The following is a 27,030-nucleotide window of genomic DNA, read 5'->3' on the forward strand; positions in this document are numbered from 1 at the left end:
CACACTCGGGCAGTACATTCCAGACCCGAACCACGCGCTGCGTGAAAAACTCTCTTCTCATATTGCTGTTTCGTCTTTTGCCAATTATTTTAAATCTGTGCCCTCTCATTCTCGATCCTTTCAGAAGTCGGACAGTTTCTCCCTATCTGCTCTGTCCAGGACCCTAAGGACATTGAAGACCTCGATCAAAACTCCTCTCCACCTTCTCTTTTTCAAGAACAGTCCTAACCTACCTTCATAACTGAAGTTTCTCATCATTAAAAACATTATTGTGAATCTTTCCTGCACTCTCTCCAATGCTTTCACATCCTTCCTAAAGTGCAACACCCAGAACTGAACGAAGTACTCCAGCGGAGGCCAAACTAGTGTCTTGTACAAGTTCAACATAACCTCCTTGCTCTTGCACTCTTGCTCCTATTAATAAAGCCCAGGAGACTGTATGGTCTATCAGCCATGGTCTCAACCTGTCCTACCACCTTCAATGACTTATGCACAAATACACCAGATCCCTCTGCTCCTGCACCCCCTTTACAGTTATACCCTTTATTTTAAATTGTCTCTTCATGTCCTCCCTACCAAAATGAATCACTTCACATTTCTCCTCATTGAACTTTATTTGCCACCTGCCCGCCCATTCTACAACTTATCTATCTACATCTTTTGAAGTTCTACACTATCCTCTTCACAGTTCACAATGTTTCCAAGTTTTGTATCTGCTGTAAATTTTGAAATTGTGCCCTGTACACCAAGCTCTAGGTTATTAATATACATGAGGAAGAGCAAGCATCCCAACATTAACCCCCCCCTCCTCCACAGAACTCCACTACAAGCCTCCCACCAGCTCAAAAAACACCCATTAACCACTGTTTCCTGTCACTAAGACAATTCCATATCTATGTTGCTACTGTCCCTTTTATTCCATAAGCTCTAACGTTGCTCACAAGTCTGTTGTGTGGCACCGTATCAAACGTCCATGTACACCACATCAACAGCATTGCCCTCATCAACTCACTCTGTTACAGCTTCCAAAAAAAAAACTCCAGCACGTTAATGAAACTTGATTTTCCCTTGAGAAATCCATGGGCAGAGTTTCCCATCCCTCGGGTAGGCACATGCCTGCCTGACCCGAACGGGAGTGAGATAGTGCGCGACGATGTCGGGCGAGCATTCCAACGTCAGCGCGCACCTTCGCGATCTGGCAGTGTGCGCTTCCCTGCGCATGCGCACAATTCAGCGCTCGCCCTCCTCCCACCCCCACACCGGCAGCGCTGAGGCTCCTGGCGCGTTTTTCACACTGGCTGGCCGTTAATCGGCCAAACGTTCTCAGGCCCGCTCACCAAGGGGTAAATCCTCCTCCGTGTTGGCTTCCCTTAATTAAGCTGCATTTTTCCATGTGATATTAATTTTGCCCCGGAGCTTTGTTTGTAGAAGTTTCCCCACCACTGAGGTCTGTAGTTGCTGGGCTGATCTTCACACGATTTTTTGAGCAAGGTATAACATTTGCAATTCCCCAGTTCTCTGGCACCACCCCTGAGTCTATGGACGACTGGAAAACTATGGCCACTGCCTCCTCAATTTCCATTCTCACTTGCCTTAATATCACTCCATGTATCTCATCCAGTCCTAGTTCCTTAATAACTAAGTACAGATAGCCTATCCAATACAACCCTTCTTGTGTATTAATTACTTCCTGGTTCACCATGACCTGGGCAGCAGCATCTTCCTTGGTAAAGACAGATGCAAAGTATTCATTTAACACCTCAGCTATGCCCCCGACTTCATGTAAAAACCCCCTTTTTGGTCCCTAATCAGCCCCACCCTTCTTTTTAAGCAACTTTTTACTATTTATGTAAGTCTATAGAAGATTTTGGGATTCCCTTTTATGTTAGCTGCCAGTCTCTTTCCACACTCTCTCTTTGCTTCTGAAGCTTCTATATTCAGCCTGGTTCTCCATTGTGTTATCCACCTGACATCTGTCATAAGCACATTTTTTCTTCTTCTTCGTCTCTTTAGTTACTCAGGGAGCTCTGGATTTGTCTGCTCTAACTTTCCCTTTCAAGGTAATATCCTTGACTGTGCCAAAACTTCCTCCTCTTTGAAGGTAACCCATTGATCAATTACCATTTTTCCTGCCAACCTTTGATCCAGTTAATTCAGCCTAGACTAGTTCTTACCCCATTGCAGTTGTCTTTCCCAAGTTAATTATTATTAGTCTGCACCGTTCCTTCTGCCCTTTCCGTGGTCAACCTAAACCTTATGATACAATGATCACTGTCCTCTGAATGTTCTCCCACTAACACTTAGCTTCCCTCATTCCAAAGAACCAGGTCTAACAGTGCTTTTTTTATTATTCATTCACATATGTGGACTTCGCTAGCTGGGCCAGCTTTTATTGCCCATCCCTAGTTGCCCTTGAGAAGGTGGTGGTGAGCAGCCTCCTTGAACCGGTACAGTCCATGTGGTGTAGGAACACCCACAGTGCTGTTAGGAAGGGAATTCCAGGATTTTGACCCAGCGACAGTGAAGGAACAGCGATATATTTCCAAGTCAGAATGGTGAGTGGCTTGGAGGGGAACTTCCAGGTGGTGGTGTTCCCACTTATCTGCTGCCCTTGTCCTTCTAGATGGTAATGGTTGTGGGTTTGGAAGGAGCCTTGGCGAGTTGCTGCAGTGCATCTTGTAGATGGTACACACTGCTGCTACTGTTCGTCGGTGGTGGAGGGAGTGAATGGCTGTGGATATGGGCCATTCAAGTGGACAGCTTTGTCCTGGATGGTGTCAAGCTTCATGAGTATTGTTGGAGCTGCATTCATCCAGGCAAGTGGGGAGTGTTCCATCACACTCCTGACTTGTGCCTTGTAGATGGTTGACAGGCTTTAGGGAGTCAGGAGGCAAGTTACCCACAGCACGATTCCTAGCCTCTGACCTGCTCTTGCCACAGTATTTACATGGCAAGTCCAGTTCAGTTTCTGGTCAATGGTAAACCCTGGGATGTTGATAGTGGAGGATTTAGTGATGGTATTTCCATTGAATATCAAGGGGCGATGGTTAGATTTTCTGTTGTTGGAGATGGTCATTGCCTGACACTTGAGGTGTGAATGTTACTCGTCACTTATCAGCCCAAGTCTAGATATTGTCCAGGTCTTGCTGCATTTGGACATGGGCTGCTTCAGTATCTGAGGAGTCACAAATGGTGAACATTGTGCAATCATCAGCGAACATTCCCTACTTCTGACCTTATGATGGAAGGAAGGTCATTGATGAAGCAGCTGAAGATGGTTGGGCCGAGGACACTACCCTGAGGAACTCCTGCAGTGATGTCCTGGAGCTGAGATGACTGACCTCCAACAACCACAACCATCTTCCTTTGGGTTAGGTATAATTTCAACCAGCAGAGTTTTCCCCTTGATTCCCATTGACTCCAGTTTTGCTAGGGCTCCTTGATGCCACACTTAGTCAAATGCTGCCTTGATGTCAAGGGCAGTCACTCTCCCCTCACCTCGGGAGTTCAGCTCTTTTGTCCATGATTGCACCAAGGCTGTAATGAGGTCAGGAGCTGAGTGGCCCTGGCAGAACCCAAACTGGGTGTAAGTGAGCAGGTTATTGCTAAGCGCCTGCTGATTGATAGCACTGTTGATGATCCCTTCCATTACTTCACTGACGATGGAACGTAGACTGATGGGGCGGTAATTGGTCAGGTTGGATTTGTCCTGCTTTTTGTGTACAGGACATACCTGGGCAATTTTCCACGTAGCCGGGTAGATGCCAGTGGTGTAGCTGTACTGGAACAGCTTGGCTAGGGACACAGGAAGTTCCGGAGCACAAGTCTTCAGTACTATTGCCAGAATATTGTCAGGGTCCAGAGCCTTTGCAATACCAGTGCCTTCAGCCATTTCTTGATATCACATGGAATGAATCGAATTAGCTGAAGGCTGACATTTGTGATGCCGGGGACCTTTGGAGGAGGTTGAGATGGATCATCCACTCGGCACTTCTTCCTCGGTGGACTGGAAACATACTGCTGTAAAAGAATTTCCTAAATCCACTCTAGGCACTGATGCCCCTCTCTGCCCTTTACATTAACCCCATCCCAGTCTATATTTGGATTATTAAATTCCTCAATTATACCTAATCGAATTATTGCACCTCCCTGTAATTTCTTTGCAAATTTGTTCCTCTACATCTTTCCCACTAGTTTGGGGCCCAAAGACTACACTGAGCAATGGAATTGCACCATTTTGGTTCCTGAGCTCTAGCCAAATAGATTCTGCCCTTGACCCCTCCGGGATATCCTCTCTCTCCAGCACTGCAGTGCTCGCCTTGATCAATACCATCACCCGTTCTCCTTTTTTTCCCTTTCCAAATAGAGAGAAATTCTTTCCCCTGGCAAGTTGGTCAATAACCAGAGGTCATTGATTTAAAATAATTGGTCAAAGAACTAGAGGGAATACCAAGGAGAATTGTTTTCCCTGCACGTTATTGATCTCAATAACTTGTTTGAAATCAGATTCTATAGCAACTTTCAAAAGGGAATTGGCTATACATATAAATTAGCTATTTTGAAAGGTTATGGGGAAGCAAGTGTTGGACTAAGCTGGACAGCTCTTTCAAGCTGCCAACACAGGCTCAATGGGCCAAATGGCTTCCTTCTGTGCTGTAAGATTCAACGATTTTAAGTAACTGCATTGACCTTACACACAAAAACACTTGCAGTCAGTGCAGAAGCAAACACACCGTGAATCCCCACCCCCCAGGCAGCTGATGCAAGTAGTACCCAGGAGGCCATGTGCGTGACATATTTGCCTTTCCCAAATATTTACGGTTTCCAATCCCGATTGAAGGTATTCCTGAAAGATTTTTGCCCAGCGAGTGGTGGGAATGTGGAACTTGCTATCACAGGGAATGAGTTAGGTGAATGATTAGATCCAATTAAGAGGAAGATGGAAAAACACTCAAGGGAGAAAGGAGTAGAAAGTTTTGCTGATAGTATTAGACGGCCCACAAGCCAAATCACACAAGTTAGGCACACACTCTGAGGTGGTGAAGCCCCATGATCATCATACAGATGATATGAGGGGTCAGTCACAGCTCAGTGGGTAGCACTCATCTCAGTATCAAGTCCCACTCCAGGGTTTGAGCACAAAATCTAAGCTGACACTCCTGTGCAGCACTGAAGGAGAATTGCACTAAAGGAGGTGCTGTCTCTCAGGTGAGACAGTAAACCAAGGCTCTCAGGTGGTCACAAAAGATTACCAATTTGAACAAGAGCGGAGAAGTTACCCTGGGTGTCCTGCCCAATATTTACCCTTCAATCAACATCGTTCAAAGAAGTGGACGAGCTATTGTCACATGACTGTTTGTGGGAGCTTGGTGTGTGAAGTGACAGCCATGTTTTGTACATTATAACAGTGACCACACTTCAAGATAACTTCATTAGCTTGGAAGCACATTTGGATGCTCTGCAGTCATGAAAGGTGCTCTATAAATGCACGTCTCCTCGTTACTCTCATTTTCAGGAGCGCAACTCAAAAGGTGACACATTGAATGGAGATTAACATTAATGAGGCAAAACATCCTGAGGGTTTCACAGGATTGATTACCAAACAAAATGTGACACCAAAGCCACATAAGGTGATATCAGGACAGATGACCGTAAGCTTGGTCAAAGAGGTGGGCTGCCAGGAACAACTTCAAGGGGGTGAGAGGTTTATGGAGGAGATTCTAGGGTGTATAGCCAAGGCAGTTGAAGGCATGATCACTAATATAACACAACCACAGCAATTCCAACATTTTATAACAAATTAATAAGTGCAAAGCATTCCCAACTTGTCCCTCTTCCTTTTCCAGGCAGTGGGTTGGTGCCAGAATTCCTCTCGCAACAATTATATGAAATGTCTTGCCTGTGATTGCTGAGAAATTTGCACCAAGGACCTAAAGCCCATATATCAGAGGACTCCAAACTCAAAAAGAGAAGGGGAGGAGATTTGGCAAATTTAACCTTGGATTTTTGGGACACTCTCGGAGGCTGCAGGTGGGGCAAGGGAGTGGAGGCTGACAAATGTATTTAAACATCACAGGAACACATTTCAACTCCAAGCCACATACATATTAGCCACATATTAGTGTCTGTGTCAGCTGTGTTCAGTTGGTAGCCCTCTTGCCTCTGAATCAGGAGGTTGTAGGTTCAGGACCTGCTCCAGGACTTAAGTGCTTTGGTCAAAATCCTGGAACTCCCTTCCTAACAGCACTGTGGGTGTACCTACACCTCATGGGCTGCAGCGGTTCAAGAAGGCAGCTCACCACCACCTTCTCAAGGGCAATTAGAGATGGGCAATAAATGCTGGCCTAGCCAGTGATGCCCACATCCCATGCATGAGAACAAAACCTCTCCCAGTGCAGTACTGAGGGAGTGCTGTACCTTAGCAGGTGCTGTTTCTCGCCTGCCCTTGGGCGGCAAAGGATCCCAGGGCATTATTTCAATATGCGAGGGAGTTCACCCCAGTATTTATCCCCAAATCAACATCACTAAAAACGGATGATCTGGTCATTATCTCTTGGTTGTTTGTGGAATCCTGTGATACATGAGTTAGCTACCATGTTCTCAACATTACAACAATGACTACACCTCAGAAATCCTTCTATGGCTGTAAATCACTTTGGAATATTTGGCGACTGTGGAAGGCACCATATAAATACACTGTCTTTAAATAGAGGTAGGCTTTCAGGACTGTCTTTAAGGAAGAAGCGGAGCAAGGATTAGGGAGGAAATTCCAGAGCTTGAGGCTTCGATATCTGAAGGCACGGCCGTCAATGCTGGAATGATTCAAATTGGGGTCACACAAGAGGCCAGAATTGAAGGAAGGCAGAGGTATCTTTTTTATTTGTTCAATCATGCGATGTGGGCGTCGTTGGCAAGGCCAACATCTACAGTCCATCCCTAATTGCCCTTGTTCAGAGGGCAGTTAAGAGTCAACCATTGTGGTTCTGGAGTCACATGTCAGCCAGACCAGGTAAGATACATGAGTCATCCAGATGGGTTTTTACAACAATCGACAATGGCTCATGGTCATCATCAGTCTTTTAATTCCAGATTTCTATTGGATTCAAATTCCACCATCTGGGTCCCCAGAGCATTACCCTGGGTCTCTGGATTACTAGCCCAGCACAATACCACTACGCCATCGCCTCTCCACTGCAGCGTTGTAGAGTCTCAAGACTTGGAGGAAGGGGTTGTGAAGAAATGACCAGCTCCTCAAACCCATTTGGTCTCATTGACTTGCATTCATTTCATCTTGGTTTAAACCGGTTCTCAACTTAAGGCAGATTTGAAAAATTAACCACATGATAGATAGGGGGCATGTCTGCTTCAATGCCAATAGGCTTGCTCTCCATCTCTCCAACTTTTTGTTGCCATTAAACAAGTTGGGGTATACAAATCACTCGTTGCTTCAGAGCGAGATCGACAATTGCACTCAGTCAATGTCGCCCAACCTCATTTTTTTTCCCAAAAATTAGCTCGACCCAGGAACTAAACAGGGAGTGCTCCAGGGAGTGAGGCAATTTTTTTTTTTAAATTGTTCAAGGGACGTGGCCATTGCTGGCAAAGCCAGCATTTGTTGCCCATCCCTAATTGCCTTTCAGTGCAGTTAGGAGTCAACCACATTGCTGGAGACTCATGCAGGCCAGACCAGGTAAGGACAGTAGATTTCCTTCCCTATAGGACATTAGTGAATCAGATGGCTGGGCCTTTTCAATTACAAATCTTTATTAATTGAATATAAATTCCACCAGCTGTCATGGTGGGATTTGAACCTGTGTCCCCAGAGCGTTAGCCTGGGCCTCTGGAATACTAGTCCAGTAACATTACCATTACATTCACCGCTTCCCCAAATTAGGAATCCATAGTGACACTTGTAGTGAACAGATTTCTGTTGACAGGAGGAGTGCAGTGACCTATCTGAAACCTCCTCCAAAGCTGCCCATATCCCAGCCCAAACTGAATCCCACTGACCCATCGCCAGCTGACGAACATAGTATATATGGCAAAGAAAGTGGCCAGACAGCCCAACCAGTCCATGCTGGCAGTTATGCTACATTATAGCCTCCTCCATTCTTCATCTACCATCGTAATTCTCTATTTCCTTCTCTCTCACCTGCTTATCCAGCTTCCCCTTAAATGTATCTATATGATTCACTTCAAACGTTCTCTTTGATAGCGAGTTCTCACCACTCTTTAGGTAAAGAAGATAGTCGCCAAGAAATCCTACAGGCAATTATTCTTGGCGACTATCTTCTATTGATGGCCTCTGGTTATGCTTTCTAATGCTCTCAACATTGGATGGTGCAATCTCCCAGCATCTCAACACAAATTCACATTTTCACACTCAGACCCTCCCTATCTGTGTAGCCTCCTCCAGCCCTACAGCCCTCAAAGATTTCTGCTCTCCTCCAATTCAGGCTTCATGCACATCCCCCGATTTGCACCACCTCCCCCTTGGTGGCTGTGCATTCAGCTCTCCAAGCCCAAAGCTCTGGAATTCCCTCCGCAAACCTGTAAGAACAAAAGACGTAGGAGCAGAAGTAGGCCATTCGGCCCATCGAGTCTGCTCTACCATTCAATGAGATCACAGCTGATCTGATAATCCTCAATTCCACTTTCCTGCCTTTTCCCCATAACCCTTGATTCCCTTACTGATTAAAAATCTGTCAATCTCAGCCTTGAATATACTTAACGACCCAGCCTCTACAGCCCTCTGCTGTAAAGAATTCCACAGATTCACTACCCTCTAAGAGAAGAAATTCCTCCTCATCTCTGTTTTAAATGGGCACCCCTTACTCTGAGATTATGCCCTCTGGTCTTAGACTCTCCCACAAGGGGAAGCAACCTCTGCATCTACCCTGTCAAGCCCCCAATAATCTTATATGTTTCAATAAGGTCACCTCTCATTCTTTTGGTTTTATTCATTCACGGCATGTGTGCTAGGTATGACTCCAACCAGCAGAGAGTTTTCCCCCCCGATTCCCATGAACTCCAGTTTTGCTAGGGCTACTTGATGCCACACTCGGCCAAATGCAGCCTTGATGTCGAGGGCAGTCACTCTCACCTCTCCTCAGGAGTTCAGCTTTTTTGTCTATGTTTGAACCGAGGCTGTAATGAGGTCAGGAGCTGATAGCCCTGGTAGAACCTAAACAGTGCGTCAGTGAGCAGGTTATTGCTGAGCAAGTGCTGCTTGATAGCACTGTTGATGACCCCGTCCATCACTTTACTATTGATGGAGGGTAGACTGATGGGGTGGTAATTGGCCGTGTTGGATTTGTCCTGCTTGTTGTGTACAGGACATACCTGGGCAATTTCCCACATAGCCAGGTAGATGCCAGTGTTGTAGCTGTACTGGAACAACTTGGCTAGGGGAGTGGCAAGTTCTGGAGCATAAGTCTTCAGTACTATTGCTTGAATATTGTCAGGGCCTATTGCCTTTGCAGTATCCAATGCCTTCAGCTGTTTCTTAATATCATGTGGTGCGAATCATATTGGCTGAAGACTGGCATCTGTGATGCTGGGGACCTCTGGAGGAGTGTGAGATGGATCATCCACTCTGCACTTGCTGAAAATTGTAGCAAATGCCTTATCTTTTGCACTGATGTGCGGGGCTCCCCCATCATTGAGGATGGGGATATTTGTGGAGTATCCTTCTCCAGTGAGTTGTTTAATTGTCCACCACCATTCACGACTAGATGTGGCAGGACTGCAGAGCTTAGATCTGATCCATTGGCTGCAGGTTCACTTAGTTCTGTCTATCACTTGCTGCTTAGGACTACTTGCAAGCCAAACAACATGTGTTATAGCTTCACCAGGTTGACAACTCATTTTTAGGCACTCTTCATTGAACCAGGGTTGATCCCCTGGCTTCATGGTAATGTCGAGGGGGGGAAATGCTGGGCCATGAAGTTACACATTGTGTTCAAGTACAATTCTGCTGCTGCTGATGGCCCACAGTACCTCACGGGTGCCCAGTCTTGAGTTGCTAGATCTGTTCAAAATCTATCCCATTTAGCATGGTGGTAGTGCCACACCAACATGATGGAGGGTATCCTCAATGTGAAGGCTTGTCTTTGTCTCCACAATGTCTGTGCGGTGGTCACTCCTATTGATTCTATCATGGATGCATCTGCAGCAGGCAGGCAAGTTGGTGAGGATGAGGTCAAGCATCCTTTTCCCTCTTGTTGGTTCCCTCACCACCTGCTGCAGATCCTGTCTAGCAGCTGTGTCCTTTCGGAATCAGCCAGCTCGGTCAGTAGTGTTGCTGAATGAAGACCTCATTGAAACGGTTTGTTTCAACTGAGTGTCTTGCTGGGCCATTTCAGGGGACAGTTAACAGTCAACCACATTGCTGTGGGTCTGGAGTCACATGTAGGCCAGACCAGGGACCTTCCCTAAAGGACATTAGTGAACCAATTGATAATGGTTTCACAGTCATCATTAGGTTTTTAGTTCCAGATTTTTAGTTCCGTCTGCTGAGGTAGGATTCGAACCCAGGGTCATTACCCTGGGTCTCCGGATTACTAGTCCGGTGACAATACCACTACGCCATCACCTCTTCTGTACTCTCCAATGAGTACAGGCTCAACCTCTCCTCATAAGAAAATCCTTCCATACCCAGGATCAACCTAGTGAACCTTCTTCGGACTGCCTCCAATGCCAGTACATCTTTCCTTAGATAAGAGGACCAAAACTGTTCACGGTATTCTAGGTGTGGTCTAACTAGTGCCTTGCATAGTTTTAACAAGACTTCCCTATTTTTATACATAGTTACGTTTTTTTTTAAATTCTCTCCTTAGGATCAAACTTTGACCAAGCTTTTGGTCACCTGCTGCCAATATCTCCTCCTGCCCCTCCCTCGAGCACCTCAGGATGTTTTTCACAGTTACAGATGTGATATCAATGCCAGTGGGCCTTGGCATAAAGACATTGAGTCACTCAGAGAAGGAATCCCCTGGAGTCCAGGCAACAGGTGGGCAAGAGGGGTACAGTTGGAGGGAAATGTGGGATTAAGTAACATAAAGCAGCAATCGCCTCTAGCCCTGGGGTGAGGTAGCGGAGAGCAGCAATCACCTAGGAAACCAGTCCCCCCCCCAACCACCACCACCCCCCACCCACCGGCCCCCCCAACAACCAGCAACCCCCCCCCACCCCCCCCCCCCACCTTACTCTCACCCACAGTAAGGGTCAGGAATCGAGGTGGTGGGGGGAAAGGGAGGAACAGTGTGGACAGGAACGATGGCTGGGGGTGGGGGGAAAGGAGATGATAAAACTGGGACACTGGGGGCAAAGACAGAGGAGCAACAGGAAGAGAATTGGCAGGGGACGGGAGGGGAGGAGAACAGGGGTGGGATTACTGAGGGCAAGGGCAGTGGGTAAAAGATGACAAATTTGTGGAGGGGGGGTGGGGGAAAGAGATTGAGGGAAAGTGGACTCTAGAAAGAAAAATGCGAAACACAGAGAATTTCTCAATTAGTGGGGAATGTTTGAGAGCCCGCAAACTGGAGACTGAAGGGTCAGAGGGAATGACCAGCAATGTCATCAACTCCAACAATGCAACTGTAAACAAGTGAATCAAGCTCTCCAGTCCAGCCAAACTGTTTCAAGGAGGAAATGCTTCCAGCTGTTTAAAGGGAAGGGGAGGCCTTCACCTCATCCAGCCTCGCCAACCTCTGTCTGGACACCTTTGCAGGATTTTTTTTTCTCTCCCACTCCCTCCCACCCCCACAACACGGCTCCCATTGATTCCCTCTCTCAGAAGCAGACACACAGCACTACACAGAACCCTACTCCAGCAGGTCAGTGTGTATGTAATCAGCAGGGGAAACGCTAAAGCAGGGACATCCAAAACACCCAACGCTTACTATATAGGAAACATCCTATATGAAAATAAATGATGCACAAAATTATAACTCGGCATCATATATCAAAAGACAAATAAATACCCAAAATTATATATAACACACACACACAAATACTCAGAGAAGGAGCTTCTTACCAAACAGACCTGACAAAGGCTTTTTTTTTCAAATCAGCAAAAAGGATCAGTGCAGGAATGGAGATGATTCTCAAATTATTAAATCACAAAACTGAAGACTATAAACAGACTTGCACACAAAGCATGTGGGCACATTAACAGACCAACGAATCTTCAACCAGCTTCATTGTCACCAGCACAAATACAACACACACACACACACACAAAATTGTCACAGAGAAACAATGCACTTACCTCGGATTTATTCTTATCCACCTGAGGTTTCAGTCACAAGCCCAAACGCTTTCTCCTTTCAGGAAACTCCCGAGGCGGCTGAAAAGTGACCTTTCTGACTTTATTTAATAATGATTGTAAACGAGGGAGAGAGAGAGAGAGAGAGGGGGGAGAGACAGCGATTGTCGCTGCAACGGGGACGAGTTGATCAGACACCAATGTCCTTTATTAGCGAACACTGTAAGGTTACAGAGTAACTCTGTGCCGATTTGTATCGGGGTGTGTGTGTGTGTACTGGAGCTTCAGGGATAATTGTATTGCAATTAAGAGAAGCTTAAAACACACACACACGGAGCTCCTGTGCTTAAAAAAAAGGAATAAACCGAATCAGACTTGATTTAGCTGTAAATCCCCAGGTTATTGCTTGGTCAATTTCACTCCCTCTCTCTGTCAATTTCACTCTATTTCGCTGTCTATTTCTCGCTGCTGGCTTTGTTTAAAGTAGTTGTAATTGTAAGCCGATGTCCCGAGGTTGCGAGCTCAATGTTCTTCACTACCTCCCCCTCTCGTTCTCTCTATCCAAAGCAATTTGCAGAAGGCGAGGAGGGGCCAATTAGTTCCCCGCCTCTCACACACGCCCCTGAAACATCCCCACATTTCTTTTAAAGGAGAATCACACTCCCGTGCATAAAACAGTCAGTGTGCATTTATATAGCGCCTTTAATGTGCTAAAACATCCCAACTTGCTTCCCGGCAGCATCATAAGAGCAATGAGGCAGCTCGGACAGGACAGGTGAGCAGCAGCTTGGTCAATCAGGGAGACTTAAAGGAGGAAAGCGAGGCTTCGGGAGGGAATATTCCAGAGCTTTGGACCCAGGTAGCTGAAGTCATGGCCACCACTGATGGAGTGGCTAAAATTGGGGATGCTCAAGAGGCCAGAATTTAAGGAGAGCAGATATCTCGCAAGGTCGAAGAATTGAAGGAGAGCAGATTGCTCAAGAGGCCAGAATTGAAGGAGAGCAGATATCTCGCAGGGTTGAAGATATCTCGCAGGGTTGAAGAATTGAAGGAGAGCAGATTTCTCGCGGGGTTGGAGGAGATAACAGGGAAAAGGGAGGAGTGAGGCCACGGAGGGATTTGAAAACAAGGAGCGGAATTTCAAATGCAGGCCGTTGCTTGGCCGGGTGTGAGGGTAGGTCAGTGAGCACAGGGGTGATGGGTAAGTGGGACTTGGTGTGCGTTAGGATGAGCTCAGGTTTACCTAGGGTTCGAATATGGAAAACCAGCCAGGAGTGGGTTGTGATTGTCAAAGCCAAGCAAAGGCATGGATGAGGGTTTCAGCAGCAGATGATTTGAGGCAGGGGCGAAGTCAAGGGGGTGGGAATAGACGACCTGAGTGACTTTACAGTTATGTTGTCAAAACACATCTCGGGGTCAAATGATACACCGAGGTTGAAATTATATACACACGTAATCTATATTACACATGCATTAACTACATATGCATATACACAAATTATTAATAATGCATATACAGGGCATTCATTAAGTACTTGTGAAACTTTAAACTTTCATAACTTTGTACATGACAGAAGCAAACTGTACTACCACACATGAGTGGATAATTCATAACACTTTTTGATGTTAGTGTTGTGGTTATTGCTGTGTCAACGTCTCCCTGACTGAAAATAGTGGCAGTGGAAGTAAAGATGAACTGGGTGTTATGGTTAACAAAACTGAAATCCGTAACAACTGGGAGCAGAAAATTCCACTGCCCATTATTGGAACAATGCATCACATAGGAACTCAATTAACAATTGGAATGAATACATCTCTATCATGTGTTTTTAGTTCTTCTCTCTGTTGCTTGAATCATTTTTATTCTTTATTTTCCACTCCTTCCTTCATTCTCTCTCAATCCCTACCACTAATTTCCTCTTTCTATTCTTTCTTTCATTCTCTCACCATCCCTTGTTCCTCCTTCTCAGTTATTCCCTCTCATTGTCTCATTAATGCTCCCTTTCATTCAAAGCTCGTTCAGTCACTTAGTCTCACGCTCATCTCCTCAATGTTCTCGTACAGAACAATAGAGCAACTCGGGCCAACAGATCTCTGCCAGTATTTATCCTGCACACCAACCTCCTCTCCCCCCCTCCCCCCGCCCCCCACCCCATCCCATTTCATTTCCCCCTCCCCCTCCCTCCCAGCATGTATTTCTACTCCCATCTCCCTCATGCTTATCCATGACATTTGCTTCAACCCCTGGTTGCACATTCCACAATGGAAGCGTTCAATGATACAGCACAGGAGCAGGCCATTTGGCCTATTGTGCCTGAGGCAGCTCTGCAGTCAAGTTCATCCAGTTTGTCCCATTACTCTTTCACCGCCCTGTTCCCACTGATCCATGTTAATTTGCACAGCAAGATCCCACAAACAGCAATGAGTTAAACAGGATAGTCTCTTTTGATGGTGTTGGTTGAAGGGTTGAGGTTAACCAAGATATCCAAACTCCCTTGTTCCTCTTCAAATGACCTTTTATCAGCAAGTAGGCAGGGCCTTGATTTAACATGTTCTAAAGCAAACCTCAGCACCTCTGATAGTGCTGCACTTCCTCAGTACTCGTTGGGAATGTCAGTGGACTAAGGGCTCAAGCACCTGGAGTGAGACTCAAACCCATAAGCCGTCAGACTTGGAAACAGGTAGGCTATCCACTCAGCCACGGCTGAAACTGAAATAGTGAGGTGAAGGGGCTCAACCCAGACAGCAGCACTCAGAGTTGGCTATGGTAAATCAGGAGCATGGAGGTCATTCTGTGTTGTGCGCCCTCAGTTCTGCTGCCAAAACTCTGACTCGTGCTAATTCTTGTGATTCCATTTACAATGATGCAGAGACAAATCAGTACAGCTCACAGTGAGGTCACCCCTTGAATCAGTTCTGGCAGCTTGTACCTCGCCCTCAATAAACCTGCTGGCTGGAACTAATCACATGAAGTAGGAACTGGCAGGTGTTACTGGCTGGAATATTTAACTATCCAATCAGTGTAATTATTTAGTTCTCTCAACATGTCATTCAGACTATGTTGCATTTTCTATGGGATTCTGCTCTATGGCAGGTTCCTGGGTCACTTGCTGCCTTGGACAATATTGTGCGCATTGACTTACGTTGGCTCCCAATCCAGTCATGCCTCAATTTTCAAATTCACATCCTCGTTTCCAAATCCTTCCACTCTCCATTTCTCTATCCTCCACTGGCTTTATAACTCTCCAAGAGGAAGGCAGTGGTGTAATGGCATAGAAACTAGGAGCAAGAGTAGGCCATTCAGCCCTTCAAGCCTGCTCTGCCATTCATTATGATATGCTCCCGCTTTCTCCCTATATCCTTTGATCCCTTTCACCCCAAGAGCTATATCTAACTCCTTCTTGAAAACATACAATGTTTAGGTCTCAACTACTTTCTGTGGTAACAAATTCCACAAGCTCACCACTCTCTGGGTGAAGAAATTTCTCCTCAACTCAGGCCTAAATGGTCTACCCCATATCCTCAGACTATGACCCCTGGTTCTGGACTCCCCCACTATCAGGAACATCCTTCCTGCATCTACCCTGTCTAGTCCTGTTAGAATTTTGTAGGTTTCTATGAGACCCCCCACCCCCATTCTTCTGAACTCCAGCGAATATAATCCTAATCGACTCAATCTCTCCTCACATGTCAGTCCTGCCATCCCAGGAATCAGTCAGGTAAACCTTCGCTGCACTCCCTCTATAGCAAGTACATCCTTCCTCAGATAAGGAGACCAAAACTGCACACAATATTCCAGGTGTGGTCTCACCAAGTCCCTGTACAATTGCAGCAAGACATCCCTGTTCCTGTACTCAAATCCTCTGGCTGTGAAGGCCAACATACCATTGTCACTGGACTAGTATTTTCTGGGAGCCCGGGTTCAAATCCCACCATAGCAGATGGAATTAAAAGTCTGATGATGACTATTTTTGATTATCATTAAAAACCTATCTGGGTCACTGATGTCCCTTTAAGGAAGGGAATCTGCTTTCCTGACCTGGTCTGGCCTACATGTGACTCCAGACCCACACCAATATGGTTGACTCTTAAATGCCCTCTGAACAATAAATGCTGGCAGAGTCAGTCATGCCCACTTCCCATGGGTGAATTTAAAAAAAACTCCTCCAATTCTGGCCTCTTGATCTTAGTTGCACCAGTTTTGGCTGAGTGAGGGATTCCAGATTAACATCTCATTTGCAGCTACTTTTCCAGTTGAATCGCATTAATATGAAAAAAGCCTAAAAATAAACATTAAGTCAAGACAAATAAGCACCATGTTTTTTTATTATGGGGATAAAAGACTAATCATTATGCTGCACTTTATGGTTTCAAATGATTACTTGAGTGAAAAATCATCATTGTGCTCTGAATAAACATGTTTGAGTGGTATAGCTACACCATGGTTATAGCTAATGTCTATGGTTTAAGGAACAGGTTTAATGGATGTGCCTATTAATGCTCTAGTGTAGCTGAGGTGCTAAATGACTCTCAACGTGAAATTAGAAGCCTTTTTTTAAACATGAAAATCAATAGCAGAAAATATTGCCTTCATTCTACGCATCTTAATTTAAAGTTTGTTTTAAGGATGGCCTTACTAACAAAATTATAGTTAAAAAAGTGAAAAAAAACATGATAATTCAGAATTAGGTCTGTATAATTTTGATTTGATTTTATTGATAAGTGAATTCAATACATTGGTTTTATTTATTTTACATGCAACTTATGCATTCTAATAGAGACACTTAGTCATTGGTTAAGTATTTGGTTGAGAAATGCTGAATTTTCATCTTGCGGCTACAAAAGGTTTTAATTTAGGCGACATTTTTTTAAAAAATGGCTCTTCAGGTGAAAACGGCTGCCAATCCCTGGCCTAGGGCCTGATCTCTAGAATTCCATCCCTGCCTCTCTACCAGTCTCTCCTTCTCAAATCTTACCCCTTTGACCATGCTTTTAGTCATCCGACCCAATACGTTGCTCAGTGTTAAATTTCATTTGATAATGTTCCTCCGAAGTGCCTTAGGGCATTTAACTACATTGAAAGCACTATATAAATATCAGTTGCCATTGTGTAAAGGAGCAAATCCCATCTTTTATTCTCCGCAATGGGTAGAACCAGTGCAATCTGATGTGAATAAACACCAGGATGGCATATTTCATCATGCTGCTAATTAAAGGTATCAACTCGATATTATTTCAAGGAAGAACAGGGGAATTTTCCCTGGTGTCTCGGCCAATATTCCCTCAACCAACAACACTTTAAAAAATCCAGATAAGCACTGGTGTAACGTAGGCAATGCGGCAGCAGGACCCCATGAACTGCAATCCAAAAAAAAAGACTCAATAACCTGTTTGGTTGAGGGATAAATATTGGGCAGAGCACTGTGGAGAATTCATCTGCTTCTCATTATGTAGTGTCATGAGATCTTTACCCAAGAAGGCAGTGATGTACTCCCTCAATACTGCCTTGCAGTGCCGCCCTGGATTAGGGGCCTAAGTCTCTGGACTGGAGCAGTTCAAGAGAACACAGTGTGTAGTTGCATTTTACAGAAATCTTTGAGCCAATAGTGAGCACTTTCCAAGCAGCTTACTTCATGTGATGAAAAATACACAAGTAATCAACATTTCAAAAAGTATCTTGTTGGTTGTAAAATGCTTTGGGAGATCCTGAGGTCATGAAGGCTAGAAGAGATATTTTCCTTTATTAGTGGCAGCATGCAACAAAAGAACTGGGAGGTTATACTGAAACTGTTTAAAACTCTAGTTAGGCCACAGCTGGAGGGCTGCATGCAGTTCCAGTCAACACTCTACAGGAATGATGTGAATGCGCTAGAAAGGGTAGAGAGGAGATTTATGAGGATGTTGCCTGTATTGGAGAATTTTAGTTATGAGCTCAGATTGGACTGACTGGGGGATGTTTCCTTTGGAACAGGGGAGGCCAAGAGGAGACCTAATTGAAGAGTAACAAATTATAGGGGTCAGGATAAATGATTTCACAGAATCACAGAATCTTTACAATGCAGAAAGAGGCCATTTGGCTTATCGAATCTGCACTGGCTGTCTGGAAGAACATTCCACCTAGTCCCACTCCCCTGCCTTATCCCCGTAACCCTGCACATTCTCTTTTTTCAGGTAGCAACCCAATCCCCTTTTGAATGCCTTGATTGAACCTGCCCCCACCACCTTTTCAGGAAGCTCATTCCAGACTTCACCCCACAACCACTACCATCTAGAAGGACAAGGGCAGCAGATAGATGGGAACACCACCAACTGGAAGTTCCCCTCCAAGTCACTCACCATCCTGACTTGAAAATATATCGGCCATTCCTTCACTGTCACTGGGTCAAAATCCTGGAACTCCCTCCCTAACAGCACTGTGGGTGTACCTACACCACATGGACTGCAGCGGTTCAAGAAGGCAGCTCACCACCACCTTCTCAAGGGCAATTAGGGATGGGCAATAAATGCTGGCCCAGCCAGCGAAGCCAACATCCCCTGAATGAATAATAAAAAAAACCCAAATTCTGGGGAAAATATTTTTTCCTCACTTCACATTATTTTAAATCTGTGCCCTCTAGTTCTTGATGTTCTCTTGAGTGGGAGCAGTTTCTCATGATTTACCCTGTCCATATCCCTCAGGATCTTGAATACCTCTATCAGGTCTCCTCTCAGCCTTCTTTTCTCCAAGGTAAACAGTCCCAACCTCATAGCCACAGTTCTTTATCCCTGGAATCATTCTTGTGAATCTCCTCTGTACTCTCTCCAATGCCTTCACATCCTTCCTCAAGTATGGTGCCCAGAACTAGACACAGTACTCCAGATGAGGCCTAACTAGTGTCTTATACAAGTTCAACATGACCTCCTCACTCTTGTAATCAGTGCGCCTATTAATAAAGCCTAAGATACTGTCTGCTTTATTAACTGCTCGCTCAACATGCCCTGCCATCTTCAATGACCTATGTACGTATACACCGAAGTCCCTCTGTTCCTGCACCTCCTTTAGAGTTTCTCCCTTTCTTTTATACTGTCTCACCATATTCGTTCTGCCAAAATGAATCACCTCACAATTCTCTGCATTGAACTTCATCTGCCACTTGTCTGCCCAATCCACCAACATGTCCATGTCCTTTTGAAGTTCCAGACTGTCTTCATCACAGTTGACAACATCTCTAATCTTTGTATCATCTGCAAATTTTGAAATCATGCCCTGCACACCATAGTCGGAGTCATTATTATATATCAGGATTTAGGTTAAGATGCAAAGGTTTAGAGGGAATTTGAGGGGAACATTTTCATCCAGAGGGTGGTGGGGATCTGGAACTCACTGACTGAATGGATGAGAGACGCAGATACCCTCATCACATTTAAAAAGTACTTGTGTATGCACCTGATGTGCGCAACCTACCGGACTACGGACCAAGAGCTGGAAAGCAGAATTAGGCTGGATGGTCACTTGTCAGCCAGCATGGGCATGATAGGCCAAACGGCCTCTCTCCATACTGAAAATTTCTATGATTCTATGAAAGGTGCGAGAGACAGTCAAGAACAATCTCTTTGTCATAAAAATAAAAATAGCTGGAAAAACCCAGCAGGTCTGGCAGCATCTGCGGAGAGGAACACAGTTAACATTTCGAGTCCGTATGACTCTTCAACAGAACTAAGGAAAAATAGAAGAGAGGTGAAATATAAGCTGGTTTAAGGGGTGGGTGGGTGGGGGTGGGTGGGACAGGTAGAGCTGGATAGAGGGTCAGTGATAGGTGGAGATAAAACAAAAGATATCACAGACAAAAGGACAAAGAGGTGTTGAAGGTGGTGATATTATCTAAGGAATGTGCTAATTAAGGGTAGAAAGCAGGACGAGCAAGGTACAGATAGACCTAGTGGGGGTGGGGTGGGGGGAAGGGATCGAAATAGGCTAAAAGGTAGAGATAAAACAATGGATGGAAATACATTTAAAAATAATGGAAATAGGTGGGAAAAGAAAAATCTATATAAAGTATTGGGGGAAAAAAGGGGGGATCGAAAATCTCTTCATTATGTTGGCTTCATAGACTGTTCATGACAATGGAGGTGGTAGCTCACTGATGCTGCCACCTAGTGGGCCCTGTGCTCAACACTGCACTTACTGCCAAGGCTCCTGTGGGATGAATTGGCGCCGTGACTACTGGCACCACGGCCAAGGATGGCCCCTCAGCTGATGTTGTTGAGAGTGGGCAGGGTTCAACAAACAGCCCCTCAGCGAGATTCAGCCTCCTTTTGGACAGGGAAGAGGGGAGCCAACTGCCAAAGTATGCCACTGAGTTGAAAAATCTGATATTTCTTCGTTGCTGAATTATCTCCCAGTTGATAAAATGATAATCCAGTGTGGGGGGGACAATGCTTAAAAATTGCAGTGCAGGGGCAGTGCTGCACTAGCTGCGGTGCCATCTTTCAGGGGAGTCATTAAACATCTCCCCTCTCAGGTGGACGCAAGAGTTCCCACAGCCAACCATTTGAAAGGAAAGCAAGCAAGCGATCCCCCATGTCCTGGCTAATATTTACCCTCAATCGGCATCACTAAATAGCAGATTATCTGGACATTGTCACACGGCTGCTTGTGGGATCTTGCTGTGCACTTCCTGCATTATGATAGTGACCATATTTCAAAAATACTCCATTGGTTGAGAATCTTCCATCTAGACTGCAAAAACTGTGAATGTTCTTGACATGACACAAGCGGATGTCCACATTTGAGGCTGTATATCAATCTTAAAGGGACGACTAACAGTAACAATGAACTGCACACAACAAAAGGTAAACAGAGGAAGTATTGGTCCTGAGGTCATAAAAGGCCCTGTAAAAATACTATTTCTTAGATTGTTTCCCTAAGTGGAGGTTAAGCATCAGATGTCGCACTTGAATCAAACCAACTTGCCAAGTGGACAAGGACCTCGAGAGCAGGGTCCAAACTCAGGAGCAGAATGTGAGTCGGCCATATAAATACTGTAGTTACAAGAGCAGGTCAGAGGCTGGGAATTCTGCAAAGAGTAACTCACCTCCTGACTCCCCAAAGCCTGTCCACCATCTACAAGGCACAGGTCAGGAGTGTGATGGAATACTCCCCACTTGCCTGAATGAGTGCAGCTCCCACAACACTTAAGAAACTTGACACCATCCAGGACATCCTCTGTTTGGCACCCTATCCACAAACATTCACTTCCTCCGCCACCGATGCACAGTAGCAGCAGTGTGTACCATCTACAAGATACACTGCAGCAATTCATCAAGGCTCCTTAGACAGCACCATCCACACCCACGGCCTCTACCATCTAGAAGGACAAGGGCAACAAATGCATGGGAACACCATCACCTGCAAGTTACCCTCCAAGTCTCACACCATTTTAACTTGGAAATATATCGCCATTAACTTTATTTATGCTGGGTTAAAATCCTGGAAATCAATCCCTAACAGCAACACCACATGGACTGCAGCGGTTCAAGCAGGCAGCTCACCACCACCTTCTCAGGGGCAATTAGGGATGGGCAATAAATGCTGGCCAGCGGTGACCGCACACAAAGAATGGATTTTTTTAAAAAGTGTTGCCTGGATGTTGTGAGAGGTGGGATCACTCACTTTACAACTGAAGACATTTCTAGACTCTCAACTGTGATCTGGGAGTAGGGAGGGGATTCAACTCATGGGATAGCTGTCATGTGGCTCGATGATACAGCATTGCCTTCACCTTCAGAATCCCTTATTATTGGTCAGTGACCTTTGACAGTCAATAAACTGCTTTGACTGGAGTCCTCAGTCAGTTAGGTTAAGTCACCTCCCCTGGGTAATCTCTAGCTTAGGCACCTCACTAACTACTGGCTGTTCGAGAAATGATTGTCAGGGAATTTAACCATTTCCCTCTCTTCCACTAAACCCATCCACTAGAATACAAACTCCATGATGGACACGACAGCAGTGGGTCAGCGGCACATTCTGATTGAATTATTACCGGCGTTAAATTATTCACAAATAGCAAGCGAACCCAACACCGCCAATTGTAATTCTTACTGAGGGATGGGTGGGGAGAGAATTGGTGCTTGGGTTGGGCACTCTTTCCCTGTGGGTGTGATGGTGGGAGGGTGCCTATGCCTCACTATGGTGTTGAACTACTTTTTTTCTACCTTTGCTGGAGTCTGCTGGGATCTGCTGGAGTTTCCTATTCTACCTCCCCCTCCCACTGAAGTTCTCAGTTTCTTTGACATGCCCATTTGTCACTTCATTTCTCTCGTTGCGTCTCCTTCCTGAGTTCTCCCCACTCTCCTGGGACCAATATTTATTCCTCAATCAACATCAATCAGAAAAAAAAATCACGGTCGACTTGGCCGTTGCTGGTTGTGGGATTTTGCAGTGCAGAGATTGGCTGCCATGTTTTCTACAGTGACTATACTTCACTGTCACTGGGTCAAAATCCTGGAACTCCCTTCCTAACAGCACTGCGGGTGTACCTACACCACAAGGGCTGCTCATCACCACTTTCTCGAGGACAATTAGGGATGGGCAATAAATATTGGCCTAGCCAGCGATGCCTGCATGAATGAAAGAAAGTACATCATTGGTTGTGAAACACCCTGGTGGGGGTGTGGGGGGGTGGGGGGTGCGTGCGCGCGCGAAAGGTGCTATAAAAATGCAAGTTCTTTGTTTTGAACCCTATTTCCCCTTTATTCTTTCAGAGGATGTGGGCATCACTGGCAAGGCCAGCATTGGTTGCCCATCCCTGATTGCCCTTGAATTGGAATCACACGTCAACCAGGCCAGGTAAAGACAGCAGATTTCCTTCTCTCAAGGGCCTTAGTGAACCAGCGTGGTTTTTAACAACAATCCACTGGTTTCATAGTCACTATTACTGAGACAGCTCTATCATTCCAGATTGATTAAATTCCACCAGCTGCCATGGTGGGATTTGAACCCATGTCCCCAGAGCGTTAGCCTGGGCCTCTGGGTTACTATCCTAGTGACATTACCATTGCACTACCATCGCCCCACATACCACTTTTACCCTTTAACCGTTTCCCGATTGCCACCTTACAGATTTCAGTAATGTTTGTCCATTCGTGGGGATAACGTTCCCATGAAACCTCGCGAGAGAGGCGAGATCGTGAAGGAGGAACCTGCTTTTGAATGGGACAATGAATGAGATAGGTTCCAGCCATGGCGAGGGCAGCATTGGCTTGGACAGTTACTCTACAGCAAATTGTGGTACAGTACCTGCCCCTTCTTCCCCCCCCCCCCACTCCACCCTGTCAGGGCTGCCGTCTCCCCAGGAAAGAGGAGAGAGGGGTAAGTGAACACTGCTCACGCGATGGGTGATGCGGTGTAGAAAATACAAAGCACAAAACACAAAGGGAAAGTGAAAACGCAAACAAGGAAGTCGCGAAAAGGCGTGACTTTACTGTATATTCCTTTCCTGGGGTGTGTGTTTTCCCCATTCCCTGTTTGCTCTGTTCCTTTTTTTAATGCTGTTCTATGGTATTTTTCCATTGTCGAGGAAAGGTTTTTGTACATCAAATGTTGACTGTTCTCCTGACTGAGCTGTTGAGTGTTTCCGGCATGTTCTGCATTTGCAATTCACATTGTTGTTGCTTATCTCAATTGCACATTTTAATCAGACAGCTGCTAGAGATTTTCATTAAAAATTCATGGTGCGTCAGCGGCTGGACCTGACAGATTATTGTTGCAGTATACGGCCACAGTGCAGGCGCAGGCTTGCCTGCAAAGCTGTTTTCCAGTGCTCTGGAACCATAGAACCATAGGAAAGTTACAGCACAGAAGGAGGCCATTCGGCCCATCCTGCCCATTCACTTCAGCAGCCCCACAACCCTTCAAAGTATCTGGTTTCCTCCAATGCTGGGTTCTTCCAGAGGATGAGTTCCCACACCGCTCCACAACTGACAACTGTCTCTTCAGCTGCCAAAACCTCTCTACCTCCCTCTCCTCATTTAAGATGTTCTTTAAAACCTCCCTCTGAAACCAAGCTTTTAGTCATCTGTCCTCATGTCTCCCTTGTCTGACCCATTTTCAATTTTTAACGGATTATGTTGCCCTAAAGCTGCATGGGAGTCATTAGGGAAAGCGTGACAGAGTGGTACTGTCGCTGACCTAGTAATCTCATGACCCAGGCTAATTCTCTGGAGACATGGGTTTAAACAGCTGGTGGAATTTGAATTCAATAATACATCTGGGATATAAAGCTAGTCTTGGGAGTGGTGACCATGAAGCTATCATTGACTGTTGTAAAAGCCCAACAGTTTCGCTAAGGTCTTCTAGCATTGCTGAAAAAAACAGACACGTCAAAGCTTTTCATCTCACACTCATCAGGACAGTTCGCAATGTCCTTTAGGGAAGGAAATCTGCTGTCTTACCTGGTCTGAGCTACATGTGACTCCAGACCCACAGCAATGTGGTTGACTCTTAACTGCCCTCTGTGATAGCCTAAGAAGCCACTCTGTTCAAGGGCAATTAGGGATAGGCAAAAAATCCTGGCCTTTCCAGCAATGCCAACATCCCATGAAAGAATAAAGAAAAGCAACTTAAAGGTGCTATATAAATGCAAGTTGTTCACTGTGCTTCAAAGGTGATGCATTGGTTAAGAAGTGCTTTGGGACTTCGTGAGATCATGAAAGGTGCTATATAAATGCACCACTTCTCACCACCGCCACTACCCCTCCCCCCCCTTTTGAAGTAAAGTGGGCAATTCGACATGGGGTGACAAACTGTATTTCAGGATGGTGGTGTGAGGGGACCTCCTCTGATACTCCGATACATACCGGCTCACATTTCCTTCCCCACCTCCCCAACCTCTGCTTTGTCCTGTGAGGTAATGTGGCCTCTTTAAGGCCAGCCCGAGGAAAAGGGGTTATTCAAATCCACACTCAGTGTGTTCATGTTGCTCTCGATGAAAGTGAGCTGCTGTCTCGGGCCTAATCACAATCAACCAAGCTGTTCAATTCTGCTCCACCTCAGTCCTCGGCCCGTGACAGCCTGACAAACCATTGGGTCATTTCACCAAGTGACACCTTAGTGCCAAGACACTGTGAGGCTTTTAATCAGGGCCAGACCCCAGCAGCTCTGGGATGAATGTCATTTGCTGCTCCCAGCGTTGAGACCGACACGCTTGCAGCTTCACTTTGATCGTGAACACTCCAGAGGGAGAGGCGTCAGTGCTGGGGACCGAACCACTCCCCATATTACCGGTATCTATGGTCAGTGCAAAAAAGCTCTTCAGTCAATGACAGGAAGAATTGGAAGCAGCTTGGAGGGAGCAGACTGCACTCTGTCCCAACAATGGTCAATGGGCCCCAGCTCAGTTGTGGGTAATATCTTTCCAGTTCCCCATTTGCATCTGTCAGACCCACAACAGTGTGGTTGACTTTTGGATGCCCTCTGAACAAGAGCAATTAGGGATGGGCAATAAATGGCGGCCTAGCCAGCGATGCTCTCAGCCCATGAATGAATTTTTTTTAAAAGCTGTATCTCAGTGGAGAGTACTCTTGGCTCTGAGTCCACAGGGTCTGGGTTTCAGTCCCAACCCAGAGACTTGAGCACCCATAATGCAGGCTGGCACCCTCAATGCCAGGATGGAGGGAGACTGAGGGAATGCTACACTATCAGAGGAGTCGTCTTTTAGATGAGAGGTTAGATCAAGGCCAACATCTGTTCCCTCAGGTGAATGTAAAAGCCTCAATGCACTATTTTGAAGAAGGGCAGGGAACTTCTCCCTCATGTCCTGACCAATATTTAGCCCTCAATCAAAACAGTTGAACTGGTCGTTATCACATTGCTGTATATGGGGGCTTGCTGTTTGTAAATTAGCTGCCATATTTTCCACATTACAACAGTGACTGAACTTCAAAATGTACTTTCATATTTCTTCAATCATGGGATGTGGGTGATACTGGCGAGACCAACATTTATTGCCCATCCCTAATTGCCCTTGAGAAGGTGGTGGTGGTGAGCTGCCTTCTTGAACTGCCGCAGTCCATGTGGTGTAGGTACATCCACAGTGCTGTTAGGGAGGGAGTTCCAGGATTCTGACCTAGTGACAGTGAAGGAACGGCCGATATATTTCCAAGTCAGGATGGTGAGTGACTTGGAGGGGAACTTCCAGGTGGAGGTGTTCCTATGTGTCTGCTGCCCTTGCCCTTCTAGATGGTAGTGGTCGTGGGTTTAAAATGTGCTGTCGAAGGAGGCTTGGTGAATAGCTGATAGTTTCTGCAGAGTGCTTTAGGAAGTTGCAAATGGTATAAAGACAGTTTTGTTCTTTATCAGGGAGAATGGAGATTAACAACAAGGGTCTTTATTTGCTCGCGTGCATTTGCTGATCTGAGATTTATTGGCTCGATTAATCTGATTATCAAACCAGAAGCCACTGGAAATAAACAGCTGGTCCCTCAGTATTTGCAGAAGTTAATTTTTCAAGGGTGAGCTCCTTTATCAGCACTGGAAACAACTAGATAAATGAGCACTCAACAGGACTGAACAGAATGAAGAGGGAGTGGAGAGAACAAGCGTCATGCTGGGTAAGACTGCCTCACATCACATAAAGGCAGATCATGCGTTTATTTATTCAGAATAACAAAAGATGCTAAAAATATGAGATAATGAACAAATATCATTGCTGCCGGATCATGGTAAAAATATTTGAAAGACCAGGAAGCAGCCCATGTCCAAATGGACAATGTCCAGGCTGGAC

At 45.6% G+C, this 27,030-nt stretch overlaps 1 protein-coding gene across 1 annotated transcript in view; it reads right to left on the reverse strand.

Moving 5' to 3' along the window:
• LOC121283776 (glycerophosphodiester phosphodiesterase domain-containing protein 5-like) overlaps positions 1 to 12,821 on the reverse strand; it is a 317,012-nt gene extending 304,191 nt beyond the window's left edge. Inside the window, exon 1 of the mRNA XM_041198484.1 lies at positions 12,272 to 12,821. The gene's annotated coding sequence lies outside the window, so the exon portion shown is untranslated. The remainder of the gene's footprint in view (positions 1 to 12,271) is intronic.
• Between the last annotated feature and the right edge of the window lie 14,209 nt (positions 12,822 to 27,030).

Source organism: Carcharodon carcharias, chromosome 11 (assembly GCF_017639515.1).
Source record: "Carcharodon carcharias isolate sCarCar2 chromosome 11, sCarCar2.pri, whole genome shotgun sequence".
NCBI lineage: Eukaryota > Metazoa > Chordata > Chondrichthyes > Lamniformes > Lamnidae > Carcharodon > Carcharodon carcharias.